Genomic DNA, 14,808 nt, shown 5'->3' with positions numbered 1-14,808 from the left:
GGAGGTTGTTTACTGTAAAAACGATACGCACGTCAGCACTATTATCGCAGTTCGTAAAGTAAACACATCTTGATTTCAGCTTCACGTCACTTAAGGAGGATAATGAGGCATGTTGCTTTACTTCCACCTGATATCCACATATCATGTGTGTGTGTCCCGGACGCTTGTGGCCTGAAAGGTGCGCGAGTAAAATACTGGAAATACTTGAAATATACTTAGAGGTCTGAACCCAGGTGTGCCGAGGCAACACACCACTCAGACGTAACAGCACTACTTTACTCTCCTCCGGTTAAAGCTGGTCTGAATTATTCAGCTCCGTGTTTGAACAACAGTAAGCCTTGAGCCGTGGCCGAGTATTCTCCCACTGTTTTCTTTTCATAGATAAGAGGAAACTACAAAGGAAGCGATCAATAAGGGAACTGAGATTGGATAACAAATCTGGTCATCGCTGTTATGAAAGGTCAAAAAGTAGCTAATGTTAGGAGGCTACTAGAACACACGCTTTTATTTTGAAAGCAGAAAATGGAAGGAAATGTAAATGTTTTAATGAAATGAAAACACAAAGAGGCTCAAGATGGATGAAGATGGGTGACTTTAAACACACACACACACACACACACACACACACACACACACACACACACAGAGGAGCTCGAGTGGCGGGTTTTTATTTCCCACTTCCTCGTCTTCAGGCTTCGTGTGTGTTTTAAAGTATCCGGACATTTTCCAGACTCAGACCTATGACACCTCAAAGGATCTGAGGTGATTCACACACACACACACACACACACACACACACACACACACACACACACAGATATAAAACACATATGACTCTACGTGTAGGACAAACTGTGTGAATAAAGACCCCCAACACTCTCACTGCTGGAACAATGTCTGAGTCAAGTATCTGTGTGTGTGTGTGTGTGTGTGTGTGTGTGTGCTCTCTCTCTGTGTATTTCGGTGTCTCTCGTCCAAAATTCCCCTGTGGTTCCTGGCAGGGTCACTGTGTCAGACTCTAACTATTTGGCAGCTAACCAGCCCCTTAATCTGAAAGAACTGGTAGGTGTTTAGATGCTCGTACTGGTGATTCTTCATGTTTCAGGCCTTCAACATGTAATCATGTACACGTCTGCAGATCAATATCAAAATCATCCATCAGCGTTTAGATCGATTCCCTTCCTTCCTGGCAGCCATTAGGTTCACTTCATTCCTATGAAATTCACACTCGAATAAGGCTTGAAACTTCCTGCAGCTACTTGACAAAATCTCACCTCAAGTTCCAATGGGTAGCTGTGCTGGAGCTTTCGATCACATGACATGATCTTCATCAGCAGAGGGAGCTTGCTCATGCACCGGTCGTGGCACTGAGGACGATTTCCATTTTTTCTAGACACTTTCAATCACATCACACGATCTCTGTCCTGCAGAGAGATGATAAAATGTTTAGTCAACTTTGTTTTATTCATATTCATCATGTGTTAATACAGCTGAGAGCGGGGACTGCTGTGGAAACATTACCTGTTGCTGCATTCAAGGACGCTCCAGCATCTAAGATTCGAGAGTCAGCTGCTGAACGTCAAACTCTTTAGTTCCCGAAATGATTGAAATCATGTGGAGCACTGTCATGTTTCATCTCACGGACTCGCCGATGTGTGTCGGCAGTGGGAGCAACGGGTGGGTGGTCTTCTTCGCTCTGATGCCCCGTTTTCCCATTTTAAGGGAAGTGACTGGGGACAATAACGTACACGGCCCGATAATACGGCCTGAACACATACAGCACAGCGTTGTGGAGGTGATATCAACGAGAGAAACCTGACTCTGAACTACAAATCCAAACCTGCGCTGTAGGTATCGATGCTGGGACTCCCATTAACCCCTTGCACCAGGCACCGTTACCTGATGTAACTCTAGTTCTACGAGTGTTTGCTCGGGCCACTAGTTCATGGTTTGCTGAACTCAAAGGGAGCTGAAAAGTGGACTGAACACACGAGTCTAATATTGAAATCTCTATTGAAAACAAAGCCAGTTTTCAGCTTGCATCACTTGCATGAATTTGACCGCTGTCTATTTCATGTCTGTTCAAATTCATGTGTATTTGCGCCTCCTCGCATCTCTCCGTCGACCACCACATCTAAAATTCGCCTCCCGTTCTGTCTGAATACACCTTTTGGACGCGTTCATCAGGGCACTGATGGGTATTGTGATGTTGGGTTGCCCTCTTGTTTCCTACCCAGCCCCGCTTTTTGGTTTAGGATGGGTTTGGAATTCCTGTACTTTTATGTACATATATTTTATCTACATTTTCCGTTTTCCTTCAAACGTTTTTCTTATTCTTGGTTTGTGGAGGCATTGCGTCAGGTGTGCATGATTCACCTCCATATAATTTAGGGTCTGATTCAGGCTTCTCTGGAGAATAATTGCGTCTCTGTGTGCATGATTACTTTCATTTACCTGATCCAGGTGCCCCTTTGAATGGAGCTGGAGGTTGAGGCTGAGGAGAAGGATATCTGGAGTACCTTTTAGAGCCAGCTGCCATCGACATACAGTGATGCAGAGCAGGAGGTGGGCGTTGAACTCGTGTTACATCCAGGTAACTTCTCCTTCTCACTCGCTGCTGTTTGTTCAAACAGTCAAATCCAGAACGTTTCTCCCAAACAGGCAGAATCTACAGCCTTGTTTAGAAGAGAGAGGACACTCACACATCCAGTTTATGTTAATGCCGATGAAAGAGTGTATTACACACAAAAATCTATCAGTGATTCCAGTATATGAAGCAACATCCTCCAGAACTGCAGCTTATGCCTTTTTAAGGGCATAAAATGTTGAAAAGACATAAAGCTGCTAAGTATCCCTGTTTATCTAAGTGCAATCTTATTCACTTCTCTGTAAGCTTTTGTAATTTACTGTAAGGTCAGAGTAATGTGGACAGTTGGTGACTAATTGACTAGTCAACACACGGAGTTAAAAAAAAGGGAATCAGCAGTCAGGAATTTAAACAATCTGTTATTTATTTGTTCCAGCTGATGCTCATGTAGGTAATTTAACACCAGTTTGTCTCTGTCTCCTGTTTTCAGCTCAGTTTACATTCCATTGATTTTTTTGTCATTTCCATTTAAAAGATGCAATAAATACTTCCCATATATAAATATAAACTTCACATTACAAGTCAAAAACACTGCGCATTAAAATATATATGAGAGTATGAACCACGTATAAATAAATACAAATAAAAACCTTGTACTGTATGTTGAAAGTAAAAACATTAAAAGGGCAGTTGTGTCAGTGGTGACATTACACCAACATCACTTAAAGACAGAGCAGTGTTGCTCGGGATAAAAGCTGTTTGCTGTGGGTTTTAATGTTTCTCAGATATTAATAACAATGTAAACACATCATCATGTAAACAAACATCGGTTTGGATGAATGTTTTCGCTGATGACGCCCTCTTAATTGTCTCTAAAAACAAAGGTTGTTGCTGCTTTTGTGTTGAGCTGCTTCAGGTCTTTACAGAGAAGTTTGCAAACTGCTTAATTCTGGTTTTTCCGGGATTATCTTTGACTTTTCAAGATAGTTTAAAGTTTGTATGTGTTTTGGGGTAAATCCCATTTTTTCAGGGTTTTTTTTAAATAGAAAAACATGGGAATGACTCGGGAATGAATATATTCACACAAGCTATAATTTATTTCATTTTAAAATATCTCAAAAAACGAATTATTAAAATGTTTTTCACAGTATTTCGATTGTTTGTGCGTCTTAAAAACTGGCTGACCAGCTTAAAAAACAAGCTGACTGCAAACCGATCTGACCGATCGTCCTGCTTATACTACACTGGGTGTCTGTCCACAGATGATAGACAGAAATGAATGTCCCGTAGCCCCTCGCAGCTTTGCAGACATGGAAACTATAATTTGAGCTTCAGACCATCCGAACCATTGTCCCCATCAGCCTTATTTCATCTGGATCCATATCCAAACACCTCTGACTCACTTTTCACACTTGTTCTTTCCATCATCTTTCGACTCATTTCAGTACAATTCAGTGAGACCAGGCTCCTTCTCTGCTGCTCATGAACTCAGTTTGTATGACAGCAGTGGTGGAGTCAAAGGTCCTGGTTTTCCCAGTGCAGCCTCGGTCCTGTCACAGTCTGAACGCCCACCTCGGTGGTTTGGCCAGACCATCAGAGAGCTCCACACCCACCATGACTCTGCAGGATGGTTTGTACACACTAACTGATATTTGTACTGAGCCTTTCCTGTGGCACTGCATTCATCATCATAATCATCATTTTCAATATCGTGTGCACGAGCGCGATCATCCTCTCAGCACTGACGCAGTTCTCAGAAACAGCACTTGTTGGTGAAGAGGGAGAAGTGTTGAGAAACCTCCTGACCACAGCGTATATTTAGGCCAAACCGCCGTATGCGATCTGTCCAAACATGACAAGGAACAGAGGAAATTATGTGAGAAAGAGAGAGGGTGGAGAAGGGAAAGACAAACTGTAGTTAGGAAACCATGAGGAGAATGATGTGGTTTCACAGCTGGGCACTCAGACTGTGTGAGAACACAAAATCTGCTTCTTTCTCTCACTGAAAATGAAGCAGTAAAAGCCCCTCAGAGGGAAAAGGTCACAGGTTTGAGCCCAACATCCAGCTAGTGTACTGTTAAAGAGCATTATGAGCAGATTTGACCAACAATCACTGCCGTCCATTTTCCAACTTCCAACTTATTTCTTTCTCTCCTGCCCTTCTCATAGAAAGAGACACAAAGCGTCCGCAGAAAAGATGCTAAATGACTACTGAGAGATTTGTAGTCATATATGTTTTGTGTCTCTTTCAGTCTGGGTGTCTTGCTCTTATGTAAAGGGGGGCCTTTAACATGTCTGTGTCCAGCTTTAACAGTCCCTTCACAGACGCCAGATCTTACTGTAACAGTATAGGCTTTCAGAAGGCCATTTAAGCAGTTTGCAACTGTCTGTATAAATAATTACCGGTGAATATTTTAGTAATAGCCTCCCCACCAAGGCGGAACATTAATCCCGTCTGAATGGGGCTTACATCTGTATGAAGTTGCACAGGGCTTAATATTTGTAAATGAATCATAGAGGTACAAACTTTAACGATGAAAAACTTTATTCGTTTTCTGAGCTGCAGCTGAAATACCATCTCCCTGGAGAAACGCAGAGAACTCAAACGGGAGGGGGAAAAAAGTAAAACGTTGTAAAGCAGTGACACACGACAGGTTTCCCTCCCCACCACCGCTTCTTCTTCTTCTCTTCGCTTCGTCGCACACACAGAGCGATGACTCACCGCAGGTATGGTCAACCTGCCTCCGTGATCCCGGCTGGCATCGATCGGCCGCCTTCACCTGTCAGCTCCCTCACATCCGCTGTCTGCGCTGCTTCTGCTCATTTATCCGTCCACTGACCTTTTCTCTCCCTCCCTCTCGTCTTCTCTTCCCTCTTTTTCTTTCTTTGTTTACTTGCATTTCTCCTGCTTTCTATAGCTCCTGTCAGACCCGCCCCCCGTTACGTCAATCCGACTGTAATTTAACGTGTCGGCCTCACGTCTGAATAAGCACGAGTCAGAGCGGCCGGCTCTCAGGTCGGACCTGAAACCTTCCCGCGTCGCTTTCAGCACGACTGAAGTCTGAACTGAACGTTGTAACGTAAAGGCTGTGCATGAGGGAGAGGAGTCACCGCCTTCGGAGATCGCTGTAATAAATGTATTATTGTATGTTACAGTATTATTGTCTCGTGTGCACAAAGTGGAATAGAAACAGACGTGTCTGAACGAAGCCGTTAATGTAAAAGTGAAGCCAGCAGTGTGTGAAAAAGGCTTTTCTTACTGACTTTATTCTATTTTCTTTCGTTGTTTTGCTTTTTGTCTTTTCTATTGTGCCCTTGCTTTTTCTTCTGTCTGTCTGTCTGTCTTCTCTCCATCTTTTTCTCTCTTCTTTGCCTCGTTAGCTCTCCATCTCGGGCTCACCTCCTTTCTTTCCCCTGCTCTCTCTTCATTTGATCCTTTCTTCCGTTAACTCTTATTCACACATCTCTGCAGATGATGGAGAGAGCTGAGAGAGAGAGAGAGAGAGAGAGCGGTTCGTCAGATCTCTGAGTTTTTGAAGCTCTTTTTGTCATCTGAGTTTTTTCTCTTTTACTCACTTTGTGCATCATCGCTCCCCTGTGTGTGTGTGTGTGTGTGTGTGTGTGTTAACGTTTGACTTTTCTCTCTCTGAAGAGTTTTGAGTGCTTTATGTAACCGCCCGACACACACACACACACACACACACACACACACAGTAAGCCCAGGTGTTAGTTGTGTCTATAAGGAGTTGGAGGTTCAGACCTTAAAGGTTCAAAGCTTCATTGTTGATCTCTGGCTCAGAGGGTGATGACGTTACTCTCTCTCTCTCACACACACACACACACACACACACACACACACACACACACACACACACACACGCAGGTTTTTATTGAGCCTCTCTGACTCTTTGAAGCCGTCAGGTGGAGAAAGTTTAGTCAGCGTCGACTCGCGATCGATTGTCATCCTTAAAAAAATTCACTTGAATCCGAGTTCTGTGACTTTCTTGATGTTCAAACTGCAGCGAGGAGCAAAAACACCATCACTAGAAACAAATCTGTCTCCCCTTTCTGCTGTAGCTAATGATCAGTGTTGGGCGGTAACGTTACAATAATGCGATTACTTTTCCCAGTAACGAGTAGTGATTAGGGGATTACAAGTAAAAAATTCAGTAATTACACTACAGTTATTAATCCAGACAATTTTGGGGTGGAACTGTTTACAGTCTCACCGGTAGTTTGAAGGACGGCTGACGTCATTTTGGTCTCTGCGTCCAGCAGACAGAACAGTCGGTACGTGCTGGCATGTCGCAGGGGCTTTGACGGGGTTAGCCTCTACCTAAAGAGGAGAAACGCCACTCCAAAGTTATCTTTGCGTCTTGTGTCTTCTTAGCTGCTGAGCACTGGTGAGGCTGCCTTCAAGAATCACCTGATTTACTTCAGAGTTGGAGGGCGTGAGAACAACGCAGCTCCACTGAGGACGAGACTTATGCAGTCACTGGGGCTAACGTTAAGCTAGCTGCTGATGGTCAGTAAATCCCTCCGCATGGGAGTCTGGCTGCTTGCTAAACCACAACATCTTGTTTTGTTTCTACATGTGTTAAACACAAGATTGAACATGTGGGTGCGGAGGCTTTGAAGGTAAGAAAAGGCACGTTGACGAAGCTGAGATGAGAGTAAGGTAACAAGTAATGTAACTAATTACTTTTCCCGTTTAGTAATTAGTAATGCACTTACTTTTTAATGAGTAATATGCAATGTGTAAATGATTTTCAAGTAACTTGCCCAACACTGGCAATAATGAGAAAAAAATACCTCATGACTTAAAAAACATCTTAAACCATAAAGTTATCAGTGTATCAGTGTTAGTGCCAGTGCTGTGGACTTCAGATTTGAAACTTAAGCCCGGTTCGCGCTTTGGGACTCACCACTGGATACCATTCGTTGTTAATGAACCTCGAAAAACATGCTGGCTCCGCCCACCGTGACTCAGGACTCAGAAGTTGCCCGGTGGTGGGACGTGGAGAACTCGAGAAAGGTTCGAGGCAACAACCAAGCAGCTGGTTTTGATTTCCTGGTGTAACAGACAGACAGAGTTGTTTTCCACTCCACTCAACTGTCTTCAACTGCTTCTCGACATTAGGACTTTAACCAGCTACAAGGACCTGAAGAAGAAAAACAATATGCTGCAGAAAACGTCAAGCCTGATGGTGGACAGAAGCATGTCGAGCAGTCACTGTTTACTCAAATTCCACCTGTTATTGCTGCATTGCATTCTGGACCATTTCCTGCTCCCTTGGCGTTGAAAGTCTTATTTTCTACCATGAATATCTACTTTTGTGATTGTTGAACGTTGGTACAAAAAGAAGCCCTTTCCTCTTCGATTCTGAGAGACTGACACCGGTCGACCAACGCTGACAAGGCCCGAGGTCACAACACGCTATAAATATTCTGAAAAAGAGCAGAACAGAACAAGCAAAAGAAAACTGCAGCCGAGGAGAAGAGGAAGAGATGTCTGGAGATCTAATATAGACGTGACCTGAGCTGACTGCAGGTGGGTACTGTGTGCCCAAACATCTGCTTTAAGCTCCTAATACTCCTAATCACCCAGGCTCAGCCCTCTGGGTGGACGCACATACCTTCTTAAACAGTTTCACTTGTAGATAAAAAGGAAACAAGCTAGCTGAGCTGCTCTCTGAGGCTTTGGAGGAGAAGGCAGAGCGCTGGGAGACGGGATCAGCTGCGGACCACCCCCCAACGAGAGAAATGTATTTTAATAGCTCTTTAAACAGCGTCAGTGTAAACTGTCTGAAACAGGAGACTGTCTTCACCAGAGAAACAACAGCATTGCTCATTTGTTTAAACACTTACAGACCTCAGTTTACATTTTCCTGACAATCGACCTTCGTGGTCGTATGAATAAAATGTCTGTTTTGCTCTCAGTGGCAAAGATGGGGGAAGAGGGACATTGTTGAGGCCACTGCATGTTTTTTGTGGCGATCGATGCACTCTCGCGTATACGTTGCGCCTTGCCCGTGGCCTTGGTAGTCAGCGAGGCTGCACAGGCCTTCTTGTTGTTAACTGGCTCCTGGTCTGCGTGACCAGCAGTACGAAAAACAAGCATCAAGATGTGTGCTGGACAATCTGTCGTAACAGAGTCTCATCGCTCCATCTTTGTCGAGAAGCGTAGCCATCCACGGCATGCCTCACAACACCTTTCCAAGTTACACGAGTATGACCGGCAGCACCGCTTGATCGGTGCAAACATCCCCGTTATGGCAGCACCTCCGGTCCTGTGATGGGGGCTTGTCCTTCTGGTGGACCTTGATAATGTAATCCTTGTAACTCCACACCAACTTGGTTTTTGAAAAATGTCGCAAAACTTGAGGTCAGGGAAGAACCAGATTTTCAAATCTAGAAATCCTGACCTCTAGCCAAGACAACTCGAGCTGGGCCGTGGCGACTGTGCTGGGTACTGGAAAGAAGAGGTTTTGAAGAGACTCTAAGAATAGATAAAATCATCTTGATGTTGTTTGTTCTGTCCAACACTTTCAGACTAGTGTGTAATAAACTTTGCAACGTCTATGGGATGCTAGTAAGACTCGATGTTTTGTGTTGATCAGTGCGACAAACTATCGATACTCAATACAGCGACCTGAGCTACTTCGAGTGTGTGTGTAGAACATGTGTCAATGTGTGTGTGATGCATCTTTCTTGGCTGGCTGACCGCTGGATCTGAGTGTGTGTTGAAATCTGTGTTATATGAGCCCTGAGACTGAGTTATGTGGTAAGTCTGTTAATGTAAACTGTGCTGATGTCATCATGTGTGATGGTGTACTTCTAGCTTTGTGAGGACCAACTAGACATTATTGTAAAGTGAGGACATTTTGAAACTGAAGACATTTTTGGAGAGTAAACACAGTTTTACATAATGAGAAAAGTTTCTGTCCGGTCCTCACTTCTTCAAACAGATGTTTGAGGGTTAGAACTTGGTTTTAGGGTTGAGGGTAGACTTAGGGTTAAGTCAAAATGATGGTGATGGGGAATTCTTTCTTTTTACAAAAGTGGGCCTGTTTGCATGTTCCTCAATTTGTGTGAATGACACACAATTACTCAATTTTTCAGTCACTTGGCAGAAGATTAATAGAGCTTTTCATAACTGACTAATCACGTTAGGATCATCAAATTCTGACTTTCGGCTCTCATAAACAAACTCATTGGCTGATTATATGAAAAAGTCAATTATTTTCTAATAAAAAACCTGCAAACCTGCATGTTCACATGTGTGTATCTGTCTTTGTGTGTGAGATGATGCGGACAGACAGGTTATATAAATGAGATGCTTTTGTTTGTGTATTTAAGTGGAACTTGAGTCTCCATTGTTGCCTCTAATTGCTGCTTTCCACAAACAGTCTTTGTTAGAAACTTCACATTTTGACCAATGTTTAGTTTTTCTGTTTAATTTATCGTCCTATTTATACTCCGTACACTTCAGACTGTGAGTGGAGCAAACATGTCTGCTCTGAAACCAACCACGCTAAACTTTAACTACTGACACAAATCCACACTTTTTACCCTTCCTCTTACCGCTTTCGCTCTCTCTCCTCCTTTTCCAGATAATTCTCTCTAGATTTCCTCTTGTAAGCACTTAATGACTGCATGTGCTGGATGATTCATAATTTGTAATTTGAGAAGTGTTTATGTAATATTTTGTATTTTTGATGACTTTATTTCACACTAAATAAAATATTTTGCAACCAGTGTGTTTTTCCTTTACAGCAGTTTGTTTATGTGCGTAAACGATCATCTACTATAATGGAGCATGAAGAATAAGAATAAATACAGATACTAAATAAACCATATAAAAACAGTATGAAACTGTTTTGAGACACAAATTAAGTGAGGGAATAAGGAAGTTTCAATAAATAGTTGAATGCAAATATTGCACATGAAATAAAGGATTTGATGGACTTTTATTGTCTTTCTGAGAGTGAGATGAGAAGATGGATATCTATCTAATGTCTGTGTGTTCAACCAGTAGTTTGAATAATTGTCACTGTCTTGTGGAGAGTTAGATGAGAAGATCATTACCACTCTCATATCTGTACACTAAATATGGCTACAGCCAGCAGGGGGTTATTCCGTTTTAAAGAAAAGTGTTAATCAGTGAGGTAGGTGGATTTTGTTACCTTGGACAGAGGCAGGCTGGCTGTTTACCCCTGTTTCCAGTCTTTATGCTAAGCTAAGCTAAGCGGCCTCTGGCTGTAAAGCTTCATATCTGCCGTGCAGACATGACCATCAGACCGTGACCTTCAGCTCGCATTGGGGCAGTTTGCAGTCTGAAGTGAAGCCACCGGGATGAGAGTCAGCACCTCCACATCACAGGCCATGGTCCTCTTCCTGAAAACGGTGGATTTCTCCCTTCGGGTTGGGAGTGAGTTCCTGCCCCAAGTGACGGAGTTTAAGTATCTCAAGGTCTTGTTCACGAGTGAGGGTAAAATGGAGCATGAGATCGACAGATGGATCAGTGCGGCATCGGCAGTAATGCAGGCTTTGTACCGGGCCGTTGTGGCGAAGAGGGTTTACCGATCTACGTTCCAACCCTCACCTGTGGTCACGAGCTTTAGGTAGAGATCGAAAGAACGAGATCGCAGCTGAAGTGAGTTTCCTCCGTAGGGTGTCTGGGCTCAGCCTCAGAGATAGGGTTAGGTGCTCAGACATCCGGAGGGAGCTCGGAGTAGAGCCACTGCTCCTTTGTGTTGAAAGCAACCAGTTGAGGTGGTTTGGGCATCTGATCAGGATCCTCCTGGGTGCCTCCCCTTGGAGGTTTTCCGGGCACGTCCAACAGGTAGGAGTAGACCCAGAACACGCTGGAGAGATTGTATATCTTATCTGGCTTGGGAACGCCTCAGGATTCCTCGGGAGGAGCTGGAAGATGTTTCTGCTGCCACCTTGACCCGGCCCCGGATAAGCGGCGGGAAATGGATGGATGGATGGGTGGACACGAGAGTGGTGTCGATGTTCACATCTAACTCTAGATGCAAGAAAGTGAATAAGCTTATCTTCCAAAGCGCTTAACGGTTCCTTTAGCAGCAGTGTAGTGGTAAACAGAAGTGTAACAACTACAACGTAGTGTAGCAGTTACCATCAGTGTGACAGTATGACAGTAAGAGTTAGAAGCAGCACAGCAGTTCGTTTTTTTACGTATTTGAGTAGAGTAGAAAACGACTATGTGCTTCTGTTTTACTGGGTAATCAAAACTAGCTGATTGGTTGTCTCCAGGTTGACCGTCCTGCACATCAGGGGACATTTGCATAAAGTCAAACCTTTCTCAACTTCTCCGCATCGAGTGTTTGAGTTGTTCTGGATGAACGGGCATTATCTACATCATTTTAGTTAGCAGCAGCATAGCTTAAAGGTGTTATCAGTTAAATGTAGCTCTTTAGTAATATCGAGTGGCAGCTGTAGAAAACTACAATAACAAAAGAAAATGCTGCTTTCTAAAAATGTCAAAGCACAAAAGAAAACGATTTCGAAGTATATCCATCAGATATTACACAGTTTTATCGCCACAGTTTTGTCGTTTTCCTTTCCTTACTTTTTATGCAACACAAGTGACCCGTGGTAATGATTGTCTATTTTCCAAATAACTGAGATACCAATCTTTACTGTTTTCTTCTGCATGTAATTCTGTTTTTAATTCCTATACATGTTCAGTACCTTGCAGACAAATTAAAACCTCCTGCACATGCTGGTAAATGCTCTTGCAGAGGACGGATTACATGAACACACAGCTCGTCTCTCCACAGAGAGCCGTTCAGGTCTGAGGAGAAAATTAAAGATCGTCTCAAGTTGCTTTTTATTGTCGTCTGAAGACATCTGTCCATGTCGTCACTCCTCTCTGCTTTCTGTCCAACCACCAGCCATTTCTCTTTTCATACTTGTTCTCACAACCTTTTTCTTGATTTTCCTCTTCTCACTGCTTGCACCCATGTTTTCTGTTTTCTCTCTTGTTCATTCTCTCAGAGCAAAGGAAGCTGAAGAAAGAAGAACAGGTGAGGAAGGGCGAGATTCTCTGATTAATGTAAAGACAGGTGAACAGAAACATCTGTCTCTTTTGTGTGTGTGTGTGTGTGTGTGAGCCCTCCCTCTGACCACAACAAGGTCGGGGCTTTAATCCCATTCTTTGATGACTTTGTACAGATCAAACAGGACATGTGTGTGTTGGTGGGAACTATTTTGGGACAAATACAGAGATTTTCACTACGGAGTCAAACACCTCGTCCTAATCAGACATATAAAGAAACAATCCAGTTGGGCTGAAATCTCGACGATAAAGAATTAGAAAGCTATTGATACAAATCTGAAAAGCTGTCTTTGCCATTTTGTTTCCTGTTTACTGAGGGTGTGTTCACACCTAATCTCTTTGGTCTGGTTCACACAAACTCTCGTGTGTTTGTTCGTATAGTTCGGTTTGTTTTATCTGGTGTGAAAACTGTCAAATTCTGCTGACGATTATGAGCCAACATAAGTTATTATGAGCAAACTTTTTCTAAGGTCTCTAAACATTTGTTGGATCCTTGTTGAACCTCCATCATTTGTAAAGAGGCAGTCCCACTGATTCTAGCAGTGTTTTGATTTGACTGAGTTATGACTCTGAGAAGAAGACGTGGATCTGTTTAGAGTGCATTATCTGTTAAAATATAAATAATGCATTCATATTTATTTACATCCCTAATACAGATACGGTAGGTCCAGGATGTGTTTAGCCTAGCTTAGCACAATGACTGGAAGCAGGAAGAAACTGCTAGCTTAGCTCTATCAACGGAGAAAAGATCCATCTTTCAACAAGTCTAAAGTTGTCTGATTTACATGTTGTATCTCATCTGACTTTTCCTTCTGTGAGGAAAAAGTCAAATTCTCCTGATTTTTCTTCACTTCCTCCGCATCCATTTTACTTTCTGCCAGTGTGTGTGTGAGTTTTTATCATCTGTGTGTGCTTGATGAATAACCACAGTGACAGCACTACCAGCCAGACGCCTTTGAAGCGCTATGATCACAGATTGAATGGTTGAACACAGATGTTGAGAACATACATGTGAGGTCATGAGGTCACACACACCTGGACTTACATCAGTCTGTGACCACAACAAGGTGTCGGCTGCAGTCACTTTCTTTAATGACTCAGCAGAGATCAAACGCACATTTCCCACAACAACATCACACACACACATCTGATCTGTGCTTTGATGACTCGACACGCATCAGACAACACTCACTCAAACACGCACACTACTACACAGAGAGCAGAAGCCCTGACATCACTTCCTGTCTGGCCTCTGTTTCACTACCTTCTGTAACTCAATACAATCTGAGGGCTTCTTTCATTTGTATTTCTGAAAATGTGAAATGGCAACTATGCCTCAGAGTGGACAAACATTACGTGTGGAGTTCCCCAAGGCTCAATCATTGGGCCTCTTTTATTTAATATTTATATACTTCCATTAGGCCAAATCATGCAAAACATTTAAATCAACTATCATAATTATGCAGATGACACCTAAGGTATCAAGCGACCTCAGTCCTGTAGATTCTCTCTGCAAGTGTATTGAACATATCAATGACTGGCTGCGGAAGTCCTTCTGCTAAACAGACAAAACTGAAATAATTGTCCTTGGTGCAAAAGGAGAAATGGTGAACGTCAGCGCTCATCGCAAATCTCTGACTTTGAAAACCAAAAAACAGTCGGAAATCTTGGTGTCGTCTTGAACTCAGAGTTAAACTTTAATAGCTACATCAAATCAGTAACAAATCCTGCATTCAGCCATCTTAAATGGCTAAATAAGGTCCAGACATGACTTCGACACTTATTCACACTTCCATTTTGCGCAGGTTACATTACTGTAACTGTCTCTTCTTCTAGAGTGCTAACGAAGGCGAAATTGAACAAACTCGACCTTTGAATACCTTCATATCAAGTATCGCATTAGAAAACGTTAATGGAAACTGAGAAATCTGAAAAAACGTCGCATCAAAGTTTTTACGATCGCTTGAGGTTTTTTTTGCCTTTTTAGAAAAAGAGTTAATGCGCATAATTGGAGATGGAAACACTTTTACAAAATAAGTTAAGACGCAGCGAACATTTAACTCACATGACTGATCAGCTGTTTCTGCTCCGAGAGAAGAAGAAGAAGAAGCAGCTGTTTCTGCTGTCGGCGTCTCAT

The 14,808-nt window shown here is 42.9% G+C and overlaps 1 long non-coding RNA gene across 2 annotated transcripts; it reads right to left on the bottom strand.

Annotated features, from left to right (window-relative positions):
- Positions 1–2,993: 2,993 nt before the first annotated feature.
- Positions 2,994–10,946, bottom strand: LOC122866527. Of its 2 annotated transcripts, XR_006375734.1 has the most exons (3): positions 7,840–10,946; positions 7,513–7,749; positions 2,994–6,072 (listed from the first exon to the last, which is right to left on the bottom strand). It is a non-coding gene; the product is annotated as an uncharacterized LOC122866527 (long non-coding RNA). The 2 variants fall into 2 exon arrangements; XR_006375733.1 differs by having other exon boundaries at positions 7,513–10,946.
- Between the last annotated feature and the right edge of the window lie 3,862 nt (positions 10,947–14,808).

The sequence above is a fragment of the Siniperca chuatsi genome, linkage group LG19 (assembly GCF_020085105.1).
Source record: "Siniperca chuatsi isolate FFG_IHB_CAS linkage group LG19, ASM2008510v1, whole genome shotgun sequence".
NCBI classification, from domain to species: domain Eukaryota; kingdom Metazoa; phylum Chordata; class Actinopteri; order Centrarchiformes; family Sinipercidae; genus Siniperca; species Siniperca chuatsi.
Note: the sequence above shows the minus strand (reverse complement) of the source record. Positions and strands in the feature narration are given on the sequence as shown.